Source organism: Lissotriton vulgaris, chromosome 1_2 (assembly GCF_964263255.1).
Source record: "Lissotriton vulgaris chromosome 1_2, aLisVul1.2, whole genome shotgun sequence".
NCBI classification, from domain to species: Eukaryota; Metazoa; Chordata; class Amphibia; order Caudata; family Salamandridae; genus Lissotriton; species Lissotriton vulgaris.
Window position 1 is genome coordinate 214,495,140 of NC_141686.1, and position 15,856 is coordinate 214,510,995.

Genomic DNA, 15,856 nt, shown 5'->3' on the forward strand with positions numbered 1-15,856 from the left:
TTTTATAACCGGGCTGCGGGATTTGAAAAGGCAAATTGCTATTGCTGCAGTGCAAGCTTGTTCTCTGCCTGCGGAAGGCTATACAGAGAACTCAACGTTGAAAATACGCTGTTGCTATAGCTGGCTGCTGCCACAACAATTGTACCCTTGGAAATTTACATGTACCTCCTGGTTTCTGAGAACACCCTGCGGACCTGAGGTCATTTATCTTGCTGCATTCCCACCCACTGGATCAGCATGAGGGCGAATGTATCAATCAGGGTAATGGAAAGGCCCACTAAGAGATGGCATGGAGTGGCTCTCTAGAAAATTAAAGTTCGAGACCTGAGAACAGCAACCTACAAAGAAGCATCTCCTTAACCTACACCTTTCTCTCTCCTCGGTGTAACGTGCCGGTGTAAAATAGAGAAAGAACATGAATGTGTCATATTTCTGAAAATTGATTCACAATCGATGTGATCAACATTCAAGAAACATAATACAAATTTTGTTCATGTGCTATTTTTCAAAAGAAAAGTCCTGCGTGGGCTGCTTGAATCTAAACTGTCATATGACAAACTGACATGCGGGTGCACGGACCTCTGCGGAGAGCAGAAAAGCAATATACACACAGTATGTGACCTCACAGGCAGGCTGTACTAACTGAGGGGCATATTATTAGCAAGTTCGATATCCTCGCTTTAGCAGAACTTTTTCCCGCGAAGCGGCGATATTTTTATCGCCCTTTTAGCAAGCTGTCGCTAACAGCAGTAAGCGACAGCTTGTAGGCGATAGCTACAGGTTTGAAGCCCAATTTGCATGTCAGCACGTTATCTCTGCAATAATATCCGGCGATGGGCGGCGATAAAAAAAATGCGCTAAGTGCATTTAGCGATAATTATCGCTACTCCTTGCTAATATGCCCCTGAGGTCTCTTCTAGGAGGATGCGGGCTGTTGGGTGCTAGGAAGCCTCAAAGGATTGGGCCTGAGACAGTCACTTAGGACGGGAACTTCCGATGTTTTAAGTGCGTCTAAGGCATTGCAGGATTATTGCCTCATTCTGAGTGAAAATGTGGATCTGATATCGAGAGCAATCGGCATTTGCAGTAAAATTCAGAGTCCGCGAAGTGTGCAAACTGTGCTGCTTGGCTGGATTTTGCTGAAACCACAGTTGATGGACAGAATGCAGAACAATGTCATACATTCACCCCAGTCCCGAGATCTGGGCCTAAATCCATCGGTTTTTTTGCACTCCACAACACCCCAGTTCAGACATGGCCAGATGCAAGTCAGTCTGACCCTGTGCCTCATGGGAACAGTCCAGCCCGGACTGCCAAGCCATGCCTTCCCTGGACCGGAAACAGGCTTCCGAGGACCGGTTTCTGGCATTCCAGCCGTCTTCAGCCCAGCTTGCTTGAATCCAGTGGTGTGGAGTGCATGGGACTCACATCTGTTCATACCCATCCCACTCGGGGTGACAAATGCAAAAACCACAGTTGATGGACAGAATGCAGAACAATGTCATACATTCATCCCAGTACAGAGGTCTGGGCCTAAATCCATCGTTTTTTTGAACTCCACACCACCCCAGTTCAGACAGGGCCATATGCAAATCAGTCTGACCCTGTGCCTCATGGGAACAGTCCAGCCCGAACTGCCAAGCCATGCCCTCCCTGAACCGGAAACAAGCTTCCTTGGACCGGTTTCTGGCATTCCAGCCGTCTTCAGCCCGGCTTGCTTGAATCCAGTGGTGTGGAGTGCATGGGACTCACGTCTGAGCCTACCCATCCCACTCGGGGTGACAAATGCAAAAACCACATTTGATGGACAGACTGCAGAACAATGTCATACATTCACCCCAGTACAGAGATCTGGGCCTAAATCCATCGTTTTTTGCACTCCACACCACCCCAGTTCAGACATGCCATATGCAAATCAGTCTGACCCTGTGCCTCATGGAAACAGTCCAGCCCGAACTGCCAAGCTAGGTCCTCCCTGGACTGGAAACAAGCTTCCATTTGTCACCCCGAGTAGGACGGGTATGCTCAGACGTGAGTCCCGTGCTCTCCATGCCACTGGAATCAAGCTATCCAGGCTGATGAGGGCTGAAAGCCCGAAACCGCTCCTTGGATGCTTATTTCAAGTCCAGGGAGGACCTGGCTTGGCAGTTCGGGCTGGACTGTTCCCATGAGGCACAGGGTCAAGACTGATTTGCATATGGCTGGGTTCAAACTGGAAAGGCATGGTGAGCAAAAAAACGATGGATTTAGGCCCAGATCTCTGTACTGGGGTGAATGTATAACATTGTTCTGCATTCTGTCCATCACCTGTTATTTTTACATTTGTCACCCCGAGTAGGACGGGTATGCTCAGACGTGAGTCCTGTGCTCTTCATGCCACTGGAATCAAGCTATCCTGGCTGATGAGGGCTGAAAGCCCAAAACAGGTCTTTGGATGCTTGTTTCCAGTCCAGGGCGGACCTGGCTTGGCAGTTCGGGCTGGACTGTTCCCATGGGGCACAGGGTCAAGACTGATTTGCATATGGCTGAGTTCAAACTGGAAAGGCATGGTGAGCAAAAAAACGATGGATTTAGGCCCAGATCTCTGTACTGGGGTGAATGTATGACATTGTTCTGCATTCTGTCCATCACCTGTTATTTTTGCATTTGTCACTTCGCGTAGGACGGGTATGCTCAGACGTGAGTGCCCTGCTCTCCATGCCACTGGAATCAAGCTGTCCAGGCTGATGAGGGCGGAAAGCCCGAAACCGGTCCTTCGATGCTTCCAGGGAGGACCTGGCTTGGCAGTTCGGGCTGGACTGTTCCCATGGGGCACAGGGTCAAGACTGATTTGCATATGGCTGGGTTCAAACAGGAAAGGCATGGTGAGCAAAAAAACAATGGATTTAGGCCCAGATCTCTGTACTGGGGTGAATGTATGACATTGTTCTGCATTCTGTCCATCACCTGTTATTTTTGCATTTGTCACCCCGAGTAGGACGGGTATGCTCACACTTGAGTCCCGTGCTCTCCATGCCACTGGAATCAAGCTATCCAGGCTGATGAGGGCTGAAAGCCCGAAACTGGTCCTTGGATGCTTGTTTCCAGTCCAGAGAGGACCTGGCTTGGCAGTTCGGGCTGGACTGTTCCCATGGGGCACAGGGTCAAGGCTGATTTGCATATGGCTGGGTTCAAACTGGAAAGGCATGGTGAGCAAAAAAACAATGGATTTAGGCCCAGATCTCTGTACTGGGGTGAATGTATGACATTTTTCTGCATTCTGTCCATCACCTGTTATTTTTGCATTTGTCACCCCGAGTAGGAAGGGTATGCTCAGACGTGAGTCTCGTGCTCTCCATGCCACTGGAATCAAGCTATCCAGGCTGATGAGGGCTGAAAGCCCGAAACCGCTCCTTGGATGCTTGTTTCCAGTCCAGGGAGGACCTGGCTTGGCAGTTCGGGCTGGACTGTTCCCATGGGGCACAGGGTCAAGACTGATTTGCATATGGCTTGGTTCAAACTGGAAAGGCATGGTGAGCAAAAAAATGATGGATTTAGGCCCAGATCTCTGTACTGGGGTGAATGTATAACATTGTTCTGCATTCTGTCCATCACCTGTTATTTTTGCATTTGTCATCCCGAGTAGGACGGGTATGCTCAGACGTGAGTCCCGTGCTCTTCATGCCACTGGAATCAAGCTATCCAGGCTGATGAGGGCTGAAAGCCCAAAACAGGTCGGTCCTTGGATGCTTGTTTCCAGTCCAGGGCGGACCTGGCTTGGCAGTTCGGGCTGGACTGTTCCCATGGGGCACAGGGTCAAGACTGATTTGCATATGGCTGAGTTCAAACTGGAAAGGCATGGTGAGCAAAAAAACAATGGATTTAGGCCCAGATCTCTGTACTGGGGTGAATGTATGACATTGTTCTGCATTCTGTCCATCACCTGTTATTTTTGCATTTGTCACTTCGCGTAGGACGGGTATGCTCAGACGTGAGTGCCCTGCTCTCCATGCCACTGGAATCAAGCTATCCAGGCTGATGAGGGCGGAAAGCCCGAAACCGGTCCTTCGATGCTTCCAGGGAGGACCTGGCTTGGCAGTTCGGGCTGGACTGTTCCCATGGGGCACAGGGTCAAGACTGATTTGCATATGGCTGGGTTCAAACAGGAAAGGCATGGTGAGCAAAAAAAACAATGGATTTAGGCCCAGATCTCTGTACTGGGGTGAATGTATGACATTGTTCTGCATTCTGTCCATCACCTGTTATTTTTGCATTTGTCACCCCGAGTAGGACGGGTATGCTCACACTTGAGTCCCGTGCTCTCCATGCCACTGGAATCAAGCTATCCAGGCTGATGAGGGCTGAAAGCCCGAAACTGGTCCTTGGATGCTTGTTTCCAGTCCAGAGAGGACCTGGCTTGGCAGTTCGGGCTGGACTGTTCCCATGGGGCACAGGGTCAAGGCTGATTTGCATATGGCTGGGTTCAAACTGGAAAGGCATGGTGAGAAAAAAAACAATGGATTTAGGCCCAGATCTCTGTACTGGGGTGAATGTATGACATTTTTCTGCATTCTGTCCATCACCTGTTATTTTTGCATTTGTCACCCCGAGTAGGAAGGGTATGCTCAGACGTGAGTCTCGTGCTCTCCATGCCACTGGAATCAAGCTATCCAGGCTGATGAGGGCTGAAAGCCCGAAACCGCTCCTTGGATGCTTGTTTCCAGTCCAGGGAGGACCTGGCTTGGCAGTTCGGGCTGGACTGTTCCCATGGGGCACAGGGTCAAGACTGATTTGCATATGGCTTGGTTCGAACTGGAAAGGCATGGTGAGCAAAAAAATGATGGATTTAGGCCCAGATCTCTGTACTGGGGTGAATGTATAACATTGTTCTGCATTCTGTCCATCACCTGTTATTTTTGCATTTGTCATCCCGAGTAGGACGGGTATGCTCAGACGTGAGTCCCGTGCTCTTCATGCCACTGGAATCAAGCTATCCAGGCTGATGAGGGCTGAAAGCCCAAAACAGGTCGGTCCTTGGATGCTTGTTTCCAGTCCAGGGCGGACCTGGCTTGGCAGTTCGGGCTGGACTGTTCCCATGGGGCACAGGGTCAAGACTGATTTGCATATGGCTGAGTTCAAACTGGAAAGGCATGGTGAGCAAAAAAACGATGGATTTAGGCCCAGAGCTCTGTACTGGGGTGAATGTATGACATTGTTCTGCATTCTGTCCATCACCTGTTATTTTTGCATTTGTCACTTTGAGTAGGACGGGTATGCTCAGACGTGAGTCCCCTGCTCTCCATGCCACTGGAATCAAGCTATCCAGGCTGATGAGGGCGGAAAGCCCGAAACCGGTCCTTCGATGCTTGTTTCCAGTCCAGGGAGGACCTGGCTTGGCAGTTCGGGCTGGACTGTTCCCATGGGGCACAGGGTCAAGACTGATTTGCATATGGCTGGGTTCAAACAGGAAAGGCATGGTGAGCAAAAAATCAATGGATTTAGGCCCAGATCTCTGTACTGGGGTGAATGTATGACATTGTTCTGCATTCTGTCCATCACCTGTTATTTTTGCATTTGTCACTTCGCGTAGGACGGGTATGCTCAGACGTGAGTGCCCTGCTCTCCATGCCACTGGAATCAAGCTATCCAGGCTGATGAGGGCGGAAAGCCCGAAACCGGTCCTTCGATGCTTCCAGGGAGGACCTGGCTTGGCAGTTCGGGCTGGACTGTTCCCATGGGGCACAGGGTCAAGACTGATTTGCATATGGCTGGGTTCAAACAGGAAAGGCATGGTGACCAAAAAAACAATGGATTTAGGCCCAGATCTCTGTACTGGGGTGAATGTATGACATTGTTCTGCATTCTGTCTATCACCTGTTATTTTTGCATTTGTCACCCCGAGTAGGACGGGTATGCTCACACTTGAGTCCCGTGCTCTCCATGCCACTGGAATCAAGCTATCCAGGCTGATGAGGGCTGAAAGCCCGAAACTGGTCCTTGGATGCTTGTTTCCAGTCCAGAGAGGACCTGGCTTGGCAGTTCGGGCTGGACTGTTCCCATGGGGCACAGGGTCAAGGCTGATTTGCATATGGCTGGGTTCAAACTGGAAAGGCATGGTGAGCAAAAAAACAATGGATTTAGGCCCAGATCTCTGTACTGGGGTGAATGTATGACATTTTTCTGCATTCTGTCCATCACCTGTTATTTTTGCATTTGTCACCCCGAGTAGGAAGGGTATGCTCAGACGTGAGTCTCGTGCTCTCCATGCCACTGGAATCAAGCTATCCAGGCTGATGAGGGCTGAAAGCCCGAAACCGCTCCTTGGATGCTTGTTTCCAGTCCAGGGAGGACCTGGCTTGGCAGTTCGGGCTGGACTGTTCCCATGGGGCACAGGGTCAAGACTGATTTGCATATGGCTTGGTTCAAACTGGAAAGGCATGGTGAGCAAAAAAATGATGGATTTAGGCCCAGATCTCTGTACTGGGGTGAATGTATAACATTGTTCTGCATTCTGTCCATCACCTGTTATTTTTGCATTTGTCATCCCGAGTAGGAGGGGTATGCTCAGACGTGAGTCCCGTGCTCTTCATGCCACTGGAATCAAGCTATCCAGGCTGATGAGGGCTGAAAGCCCAAAACAGGTCGGTCCTTGGATGCTTGTTTCCAGTCCAGGGCGGACCTGGCTTGGCAGTTCGGGCTGGACTGTTCCCATGGGGCACAGGGTCAAGACTGATTTGCATATGGCTGAGTTCAAACTGGAAAGGCATGGTGAGCAAAAAAACGAGGGATTTAGGCCCAGATCTCTGTACTGGGGTGAATGTATGACATTGTTCTGCATTCTGTCCATCACCTGTTATTTTTGCATTTGTCACCCCGAGTAGGACGGGTATGCTCAGACGTGAGTGCCCTGCTCTCCATGCCACTGGAATCAAGCTATCCAGGCTGATGAGGGCGGAAAGCCCGAAACCGGTCCTTCGATGCTTCCAGGGAGGACCTGGCTTGGCAGTTCGGGCTGGACTGTTCCCATGGGGCACAGGGTCAAGACTGATTTGCATATGGCTGGGTTCAAACAGGAAAGGCATGGTGAGCAAAACAACAATGGATTTAGGCCCAGATCTCTGTACTGGGGTGAATGTATGACATTGTTCTGCATTCTGTCCATCACCTGTTATTTTTACATTTGTCACCCCGAGTAGGACGGGTATGCTCAGACTTGAGTCCCGTGCTCTCCTTGCCACTGGAATCAAGCTATCCAGGCTGATGAGGGCTGAAAGCCCGAAACTGGTCCTTGGATGCTTGTTTCCAGTCCAGAGAGGACCTGGCTTGGCAGTTCGGGCTGGACTGTTCCCATGGGGCACAGGGTCAAGACTGATTTGCATATGGCTGGGTTCAAACTGGAAAGGCATGGTGAGCAAAAAAACAATGGATTTAGGCCCAGATCTCTGTACTGGGGTGAATGTATGACATTTTTCTGCATTCTGTCCATCACCTGTTATTTTTGCATTTGTCACCCCGAGTAGGAAGGGTATGCTCAGACGTGAGTCTCGTGCTCTCCATGCCACTGGAATCAAGCTATCCAGGCTGATGAGGACTGAAAGCCCGAAACCGCACCTTGGATGCTTGTTTCCAGTCCAGGGAGGACCTGGCTTGGCAGTTCGGGCTGGACTGTACCCATGGGGCACAGGGTCGAGACTGATTTGCATATGGCTTGGTTCAAACTGGAAAGGCATGGTGAGCAAAAAAATGATGGATTTAGGCCCAGATCTCTGTACTGGGGTGAATGTATAACATTGTTCTGCATTCTGTCCATCACCTGTTATTTTTGCATTCGTCATCCCGAGTAGGACGGGTATGCTCAGACGTGAGTCCCGTGCTCTTCATGCCACTGGAATCAAGCTATCCAGGCTGATGAGGGCTGAAAGCCCAAAACAGGTCCTTGGATGCTTGTTTCCAGTCCAGGGCGGACCTGGCTTGGCAGTTCGGGCTGGACTGTTCCCATGGGGCACAGGGTCAAGACTGATTTGCATATGGCTGAGTTCAAACTGGAAAGGCATGGTGAGCAAAAAAACGATGGATTTAGGCCCAGATCTCTGTACTGGGGTGAATGTATGACATTGTTCTGCATTCTGTCCATCACCTGTTATTTTTGCATTTGTCACTTCGAGTAGGACGGGTATGCTCAGACGTGAGTCCCCTGCTCTCCATGCCACTGGAATCAAGCTATCCAGGCTGATGAAGGCAGAAAGCCCGAAACCGGTCCTTCGATGCTTGTTTCCAGTCCAGGGAGGACCTGGCTTGGCAGTTCGGGCTGGACTGTTCCCATGGGGCACAGGGTCAAGACTGATTTGCATATGGCTGGGTTCAAACAGGAAAAGCATGGTGAGCAAAAAATCAATGGATTTAGGCCCAGATCTCTGTACTGGGGTGAATGTATGACATTGTTCTGCATTCTGTCCATCACCTGTTATTTTTGCATTTGTTACCCCCAGTAGGACGGGTATGCTCAGACTTGAGTCCCGTGCTCTCCATGCCACTGGAATCAAGCTATCCAGGCTGATGAGGGCTGAAAGCCCGAAACTGGTCCTTGGATGCTTGTTTCCAGTCCAGAGAGGACCTGGCTTGGCAGTTCGGGCTGGACTGTTCCCATGGGGCACAGGGTCAAGACTGATTTGCATATGGCTGGGTTCAAACTGGAAAGGCATGGTGAGCAAAAAAACAATGGATTTAGGCCCAGATCTCTGTACTGGGGTGAATGTATGACATTGTTCTGCATTCTGTCCATCACCTGTTATTTTTGCATTAGTCACCCCGAGTAGGAAGGGTATGCTCAGACGTGAGTCTCGTGCTCTCCATGCCGCAGGAATCAAGCTATCCAGGCTGATGAGGGCTGAAAGCCCGAAACCAGTCCTTGGATGCTTGTTTTCAGTCCAGGGAGGACCTGGCTTGGCAGTTCGGGCTGGACTGTTCCCATGGGGCACAGGGTCAAGACTGATTTGCATATGGCTGGGTTCAAACTGGAAAGGCATGGTGAGCAAAAAAACGATGGATTTATGCCCAGATCTCTTTTCTGGGATGAATGTATGACATTGTTATGCATTCTGTCCATCACCTGTTATTTTTGCATTTGTCACCCCGAGTAGGACGGGTATGCTCAGACGTGAGTCTCGTGCTCTCCATGCCACTGGAATCAAGCTATCCAGGCTGATTAGGGCTGAAAGTCCGAAACCAGTCCTTGGATGCTTGTTTCCAGTCCAGGGAGGACCTGGCTTGGCAGTTCGGGCTGGACTGTTCCCATGGGGCACAGGGTCAAGACTGATTTGCATATGGCTGGGGTCAAACTGAAAGGCATGGTGAGCAAAAAAACGATGGATTTATGCCCAGATCTCTGTTCTGGGATGAATGTATGACATTGTTCTGCATTCTGTCCATCACCTGTTATTTTTGCATTTGTCACCCCGAGTAGGACGGGTATGCTCAGACGTGAGTCCCCTGCTCTCCATGCCACTGGAATCAAGCTATCCAGGCTGATGAGGGCTGAAAGCCCGAAACCGGTCCTTGGATGCTTGTTTCCAATCCAGGGAGGACCTGGCTTGGCAGTTCGGGCTGGACTGTTCCCATGGGGCACAGGTCAAGACTGATTTGCATATGGCTGGGGTCAAACTGGAAAGGCATGGTGAGCAAAAAAACGATGGATTCATGCCCAGATCTCTTTTCTGGGATGAATGTATGACATTGTTCTGCATTCTGTCCATCACCTGTTATTTTTGCATTTGTCACCCCGAGTAGGACGGGTATGCTCAGACGTGAGTCCCGTGCTCTCCATGCCACTGGAATCAAGCTATCCAGGCTGATGAGTGCTGAAAGCCCGAAACCGGTCCTTGGATGCTTGTTTCCAATCCAGGGAGGACCTGGCTTGGCAGTTCGGGCTGGACTGTTCCCATGGGGCACAGGGTCAAGACTGATTTGCATATGGCTGGGTTCAAACTGGAAAGGCATGGTGAGCAAAAAAACGATGGATTTAGGCCCAGATCTCTGTACTGGGGTGAATGTATGTCATTGTTCTTCATTCTGTCCATCACCTGTTATTATGGATTTTGCTTGCACAAATTCCTCAGTGTATTAACTGGAGAAATGTGTTCCTCTAAAACTCAGTGGGTCTGATTACACCTGGCCGGATATGGATGCAGCATCAAATAAAAACAAGCACGCGAGTGGTGCACTCACGCCTCACACAGCCAGACATCTGTTTTGCATTATGCGTCTGTGCATTATAATGGCAAACAGATGTGGCCCGTGCAGGTAACTGCAAGCAATAGGCCGTGGGCGGAGCAAAGGTGGGACATGCACCCGCCTTTGTCCAATTGCGTGCTGTCTTTCTTAGAAAGATGCAGGCAAAACCCAATAGCCTATGAAAATCAAAAACACACGCATGACCGTGTGGTGAGCTTTCTTAACCCCTTTACAAGAAGTCTCGCCGGAGCAGCACATGCGTGCTGCTACAGGCTCAACCTAAAAACCATATAATGACAAAAACAATAAAGTTATCCCATTGAATTCAAAAACACAGAATGTGAATGACCTTTCTTAGAACAGTCCGTCATTTAACGTATTAGCCCCTCGCGGAATATTTAGTTTCTGTTTCTTAACAAACATACTATATCCTGCTGGTGTAAGCTACTGGGCCACTAACCCAAAATTTTATTAGTAGGAGAGTGGATATTTTGTCAATTTCTACCAAGTACTGGTACTGTTAGTTTGATTGCGGGTATTCTTCCCGCAGAGGCATAGGTTTAATTTTATTGTTGCAGTGTTGAATGTGTTTTGATGTGTACATTTGAATTCTTGTTCTGAAAAAAGTTTGCCCTTCACAAAAGACATGTGAGAAGATGTAAAAGAAATCTAGCAGTTAACACAAAAGAAAAGTGGAATAAATCACAATAGCTAATGGAAATAAGATTATTGATCCTTTTATTTTGAGCAAGCATAATAAATACTTGGCAACTAGTTTCAGAAAATCAACATTAATGCTCTTCAATTGGGAAAAATCCTTTGTTCAATAAAGTTCAGTGAATGACACTAAAGAAAATGTCAGAGTTAAATTTCACTAGGCAAGATTTTAAAGAATAGTGCCATGTACTGGAAGAAAAAGTGCATTTCATGGGATGTGCCCCAAATGGGAGAATAAAAAATGGAACCTGACTGTATTGGACCTTTAAAGAAAGGTGCAAAAAATGAAACTTTATTGGGCTGGCTGTGCAAAGCGGAAGAACGAGCTAAACCTTACCAGACTGACCCATTGAAGCAAAGGGCCACTCTGAGACTTTCCATGAGGTGGCCCTTCAACCCTTATCACACTCAAGCACTTCTACTCTTCACCAAAGAAACAGCAGTGAATGCACTATCCTTCCCATCCTTCCTGCACACACACAGTTTTACAAAAATCTGCACAAAACCCGAATACCCGTCCGTATCAAGTGCAGCATGTTTTATTTATTTATTTTACAAAAAAAGAGACCTATTGACTTGGTCATTGCTCAATCTCTTGTACTCACGTTTCCTGTGGCCACCGGCTCTGACTTGACACCTTCTTGTTTCACCACCTGTCTGCTCCAGTGAGCCTGGTTCACTAGAGTCTGCAGTGGGTGACGTCAGGATGTTTCGACAGAGATGTAGGCGAGAGCGTGTCGAAGCTGATTTTCTTCCAATGAAAGGGCGCAGTCAAGATCAAGGAAGTAACAGCAATGCCGACCGAGTACAGCTCCAGATGTTGTGGCAATCAAAGGATGGGGAAGTGCAGTTAAAATGAATTCTGGATCTCACACTTCACAGTCATCACTACTGGTAACAGTTACGAAATGCAGGCACACACGAGCGCGCACAAGGGGCCCGATTCACAGAATGAACTTAAGACTCAATCCTAAACTTACTCCTATTTTGGTATTCACAGAATGCACTTACTACTTTTGGCATTCACAGAATGAACTTACTACTTTTGGTATTCACAGAAGTCAGGATTTTGTCTTAAGTTTGTCTTAAGACAGACTTAAGACAGAGTTAAAACAGACTTAAGACAAAATCCTAACTTCTGTGAATACCAAAAGTAGTAAGTTCATTCTGTGAATGCCTGTCTGCGCCCGTCCGCGACCAGGAAGCGGCCGCAGACGTAAGTACTGTTACATATTGCATTTCCCCAACCCTTATCTCCTATGATAAGGCTATGCTTATGACCCTCAAGCCCAACCAATGTACCTTGACGTTAATTTCACCTCGAGATCTCACCCCTCATCTGCCTTTTACATCCTGCAGTTTAGGACAGACTAATGATGATATAAGGAATGAATGTTCCATTCTACGAACTCTAGCCCCTACCCCTCCCACCACAAACACTCTATTCATAAAATCTGGTCTGATTAATTGCTGTTCTTTAACAAAACACTCTCTTGACATTGCCCAAACTCTGGAAGATGAAAAGTGGGATCTCCTTTTCTTTACCGAGACCTGGTTAGGGGACGAAACCAATAACGCTATACACCTAGCCATACCTTCTGGCTACAGCATACTGTGCGCTAACAGACAGGGTTCTCGCTCAGGTGGAGGAGTTGCCATAATATATAGATCTCAGTGGACTATCTCCTCCTTCCCTTACACACAATTAGAACACATTGAAGCACTTCCAGTTTGTATTAAGATGGCGGCTAATTTTACCTTTTCTGGCCTCCTGGTCTACCGCCCCCCTAACTCTAAAACATCACATTTACCGGCCTTCTTAGACTACGTTCTGCAGGCAACATTGCGCTACGCAAACTTTACCCTCCTCGGGGACTTCAACCTTCATGTTGATAATCCCTCGGATTCCATCACTCTTAACTTTTTATCCACCTTGTCAGATGGAGGACTAAACCAACTAATTAACAGTCCAACACATAAAGCTGAACACACTCTTGACCTAATCTGTACCAACCTGGATGGACTATCCATAAACGATCCCCTTCCGGTGATCTGGTCCGATCACTTTTTTATACCATTCTCCTTCTTTCGACACCAACAAGACCGACCTAGACTCCCGGCCAAATTACAAGGTAGAAACTGGAGTAAGATCTCCCTTGACAGTTTAGCTGCCCATCTTTCCCCCATCCATCCCTCTGATACAGCTTTTGACTTAGACGCCAGACTGACCAACTTCAATGGCTGGATTTCTTCCGCCATTGACCATCTTGCCCCAATCAGGCCTATTGAATCCTATTGTGCCACCCCATCTGCCCATGGTACTCCGATGCACTTTGTAAATGCAAATCGGCATGTAAACTCCTTGAGAGACGCTGGAGATCTACTTATTCTCCCGACTGTAAGCTCCTATACAAATCTGCCCTTAAAGAGTATAGGAAAAAAATAATCGAGCACAAAAGAATTTTTCTGGAATAAAAAATTAACCGCGCACAGGGATCATCCAGTGAAATATTTAATACAGTCAGAACCTGCACCGAACCCCTAGCTCTCAAACGACCTCCTCTGGTGTCTCAGACACTATGCAATAGTCTCTCTGATTTTTTTGAAAACAAAATTGCAATCATATATGACTCCTTCCCTAGTAATATCAACCCAGACAATCATGTAACCAGTACTGTCGCTATTGAATCAGACTGTACTTTCTCCAATTTTAAAGAGATTGCCTTAGATCAATCCTTAAAAGAACTCCTAAAATGCAAATCTGGTTCACCTTTGGATCCCTGGCCAGCTAAGCAATACAAATCTCTGGCACCTCTTCTTAACCCCATTTTGAATGGGATATGGAATGATTCTCTGCATACTGGTGTCTTCCCAGATTCTTGGAAGCATGCTCGGGTAGTCCCCATATTGAAGAAAGCTAGTGCCGACCCCAATTAACCTGCCAATTACAGGCCTATCTCTCTCTTACCAGCTCCTGCCAAAGTGCTCGAAAAACTTGTTCAGCAACAACTATCAGGTTTTTTAGAAACACATGGTGCTTTCCACGACTCACAGCATGGTTTTAGACCAGGGTATAGCACTGAGCCAGCACTAATCGAGATGGCCAATGCCGCACGCTGGAGGATGGACGAGGGATCAAGAGCGGTGTTGGTGCTGCTTGACTTGTCGGCAGCATTGGACACCGTCAATCAAAAGGCATTCAGGGTACGGCCTTAAAATGGATTGCATCCTTCCTGTCCAACCGGACGCAAGCATTGTTCACCCCTCCCGACACCTCAGACAGTCGACCGCTTCGGTGGGGAGTCCCTCAGGGCTCCTCACTGAGCCCTCTTCTATTCAATGTTTATTTCTCACCTCTTGCTGAAATCATCGCCCAAACTGGAATAAAAGCCACCTCCTATGCAGATGATATTCAACTCTTATTTACTTTCAACAGTATCACTCAATCTACTTTTGACCCACTAAAAAACTGCCTGCGTACCATTGCCCAATGGATGGATAACAATTTCCTCCAGCTTAATGCCAGGAAAATGGAGGTATTATTCTTTCACCAGCCGTCCCCACTGGACCCCAACATCTGGTGGCCCCTTGATTTGAGCGCCCCTCCCCAGCCTAAAGAATCGGTGAAAAATCTAGGGGTTAGATGGGACTCTAACCTCTCATTCCAACACAAAGTTCATACGGTCTCTGCAGCATGCTTTTCCAAAATAAGGATGGTGAAAAAGTTCATCAACTTCTTACCTAACAACACCAGGAAGATCATAGTCCAGGCATTGATCACCTCCCATCTGGACTACGCCAATGGCCTATACATTGGACTGACTGCTGGTCTTTGCCATCGACTCCAGACAGTCCAGAATGCTGAAGTACGGTTGGTGGGTGGCATTCCCTTACGTGAGCACATCGCGCCCCACCGCCGTAGACTACATTGGCTGCCCATACAAAAAAGGGCAGAATTCAAAGCACTAGTACTGGCCCATCGTGCAGTGAGGGGAAAGGGCTCTGCCTATCTTTCCATATGTCTCTACCCCTACAGCAATACTAGGCTTCTCCGCTCTTCCTCAAAAAACTTTCTCACTACTCCCAGATTTAAAAAAACCCGCTCTGGCGGAAAAACCTTTCAAGTATATGCCTCTGCCCTTTGGAATAAGCTACCAACTTCTATCTGGATGATCCAGGAAGAGCTCCCCTTTTGGAAAGCCTTAAAAACTTTCCTCTTCTGTTAATCCCCACTCTAAAAAATCTAGTTCAGCATAAGAATGCACAGGAGAGCCGGGACAACCCTTTGGGGTAGCTGTGCACTATAGAAAACACACTAAATAAATAAATAAATAAATAAATGCCAAAAGTAGTAAGTGCATTCTGTGAATACCAAAACAGTAGTAAGTTTAGGATTGAGTCTTAAGTTCATTCTGTGAATCGGGCCCAAACACACATACACAACATCGATAGAGGCCCTCTCACAATATTCACCATGGGGAAGGAGAATCGCTAAGTTACTAACTTAATGTCTGATTCACAAGCGACATAGTAAAAACGCACTCATATATTTAAACCTACCTCCTATTGTAGCTTTACTACTTTGTGGAATTCACAACATTTGTTTGTAGTCTGCATGGAAACTCAGCATGGTGCGGAATTCCATGGTACATCAGACCTGCCAACTTACAAAATAACTTCACCATGTGAGGAGGGGACTGGGCCTTGGAGGGGAGGGGACATGTTGCTGGGAGCTATCTAAGAGACACTCTGTCCCTCACCAAGTCCCTCCAAATAAACAAGCATTTGCAATGCACCAGGTCTCACATTTATGAGAGTTTGAGCAATGGGCATTGCAAATGACAAAGCCTTTTATTTAGGTGTTGTTTTTAAAACCCATAAATGAAAGGCATTGTCATTTACAATGCCAATAGCTTAAACTCTCGCAATT

The 15,856-nt window shown here is 47.8% G+C and overlaps 1 protein-coding gene across 4 annotated transcripts in view; it reads right to left on the reverse strand.

Annotated features, from left to right (window-relative positions):
* Positions 1-15,856, reverse strand: part of LOC147735026 (membrane-spanning 4-domains subfamily A member 4A-like) — a 389,709-nt gene that overhangs the window by 334,009 nt on the left and 39,844 nt on the right. The window contains exon 1 of one of the 4 annotated variants that reach the window (XM_086953116.1): positions 11,532-11,717. The exons of 1 other annotated variant lie outside the window; for it this stretch is intronic. The gene's annotated coding sequence lies outside the window, so the exon portion shown is untranslated. Of the gene's footprint in view, positions 1-11,531; positions 11,718-15,856 lie in introns of those variants that run through there. 2 more of the 4 variants (XM_086953118.1, XM_086953119.1) reach the window with 2 other exon arrangements.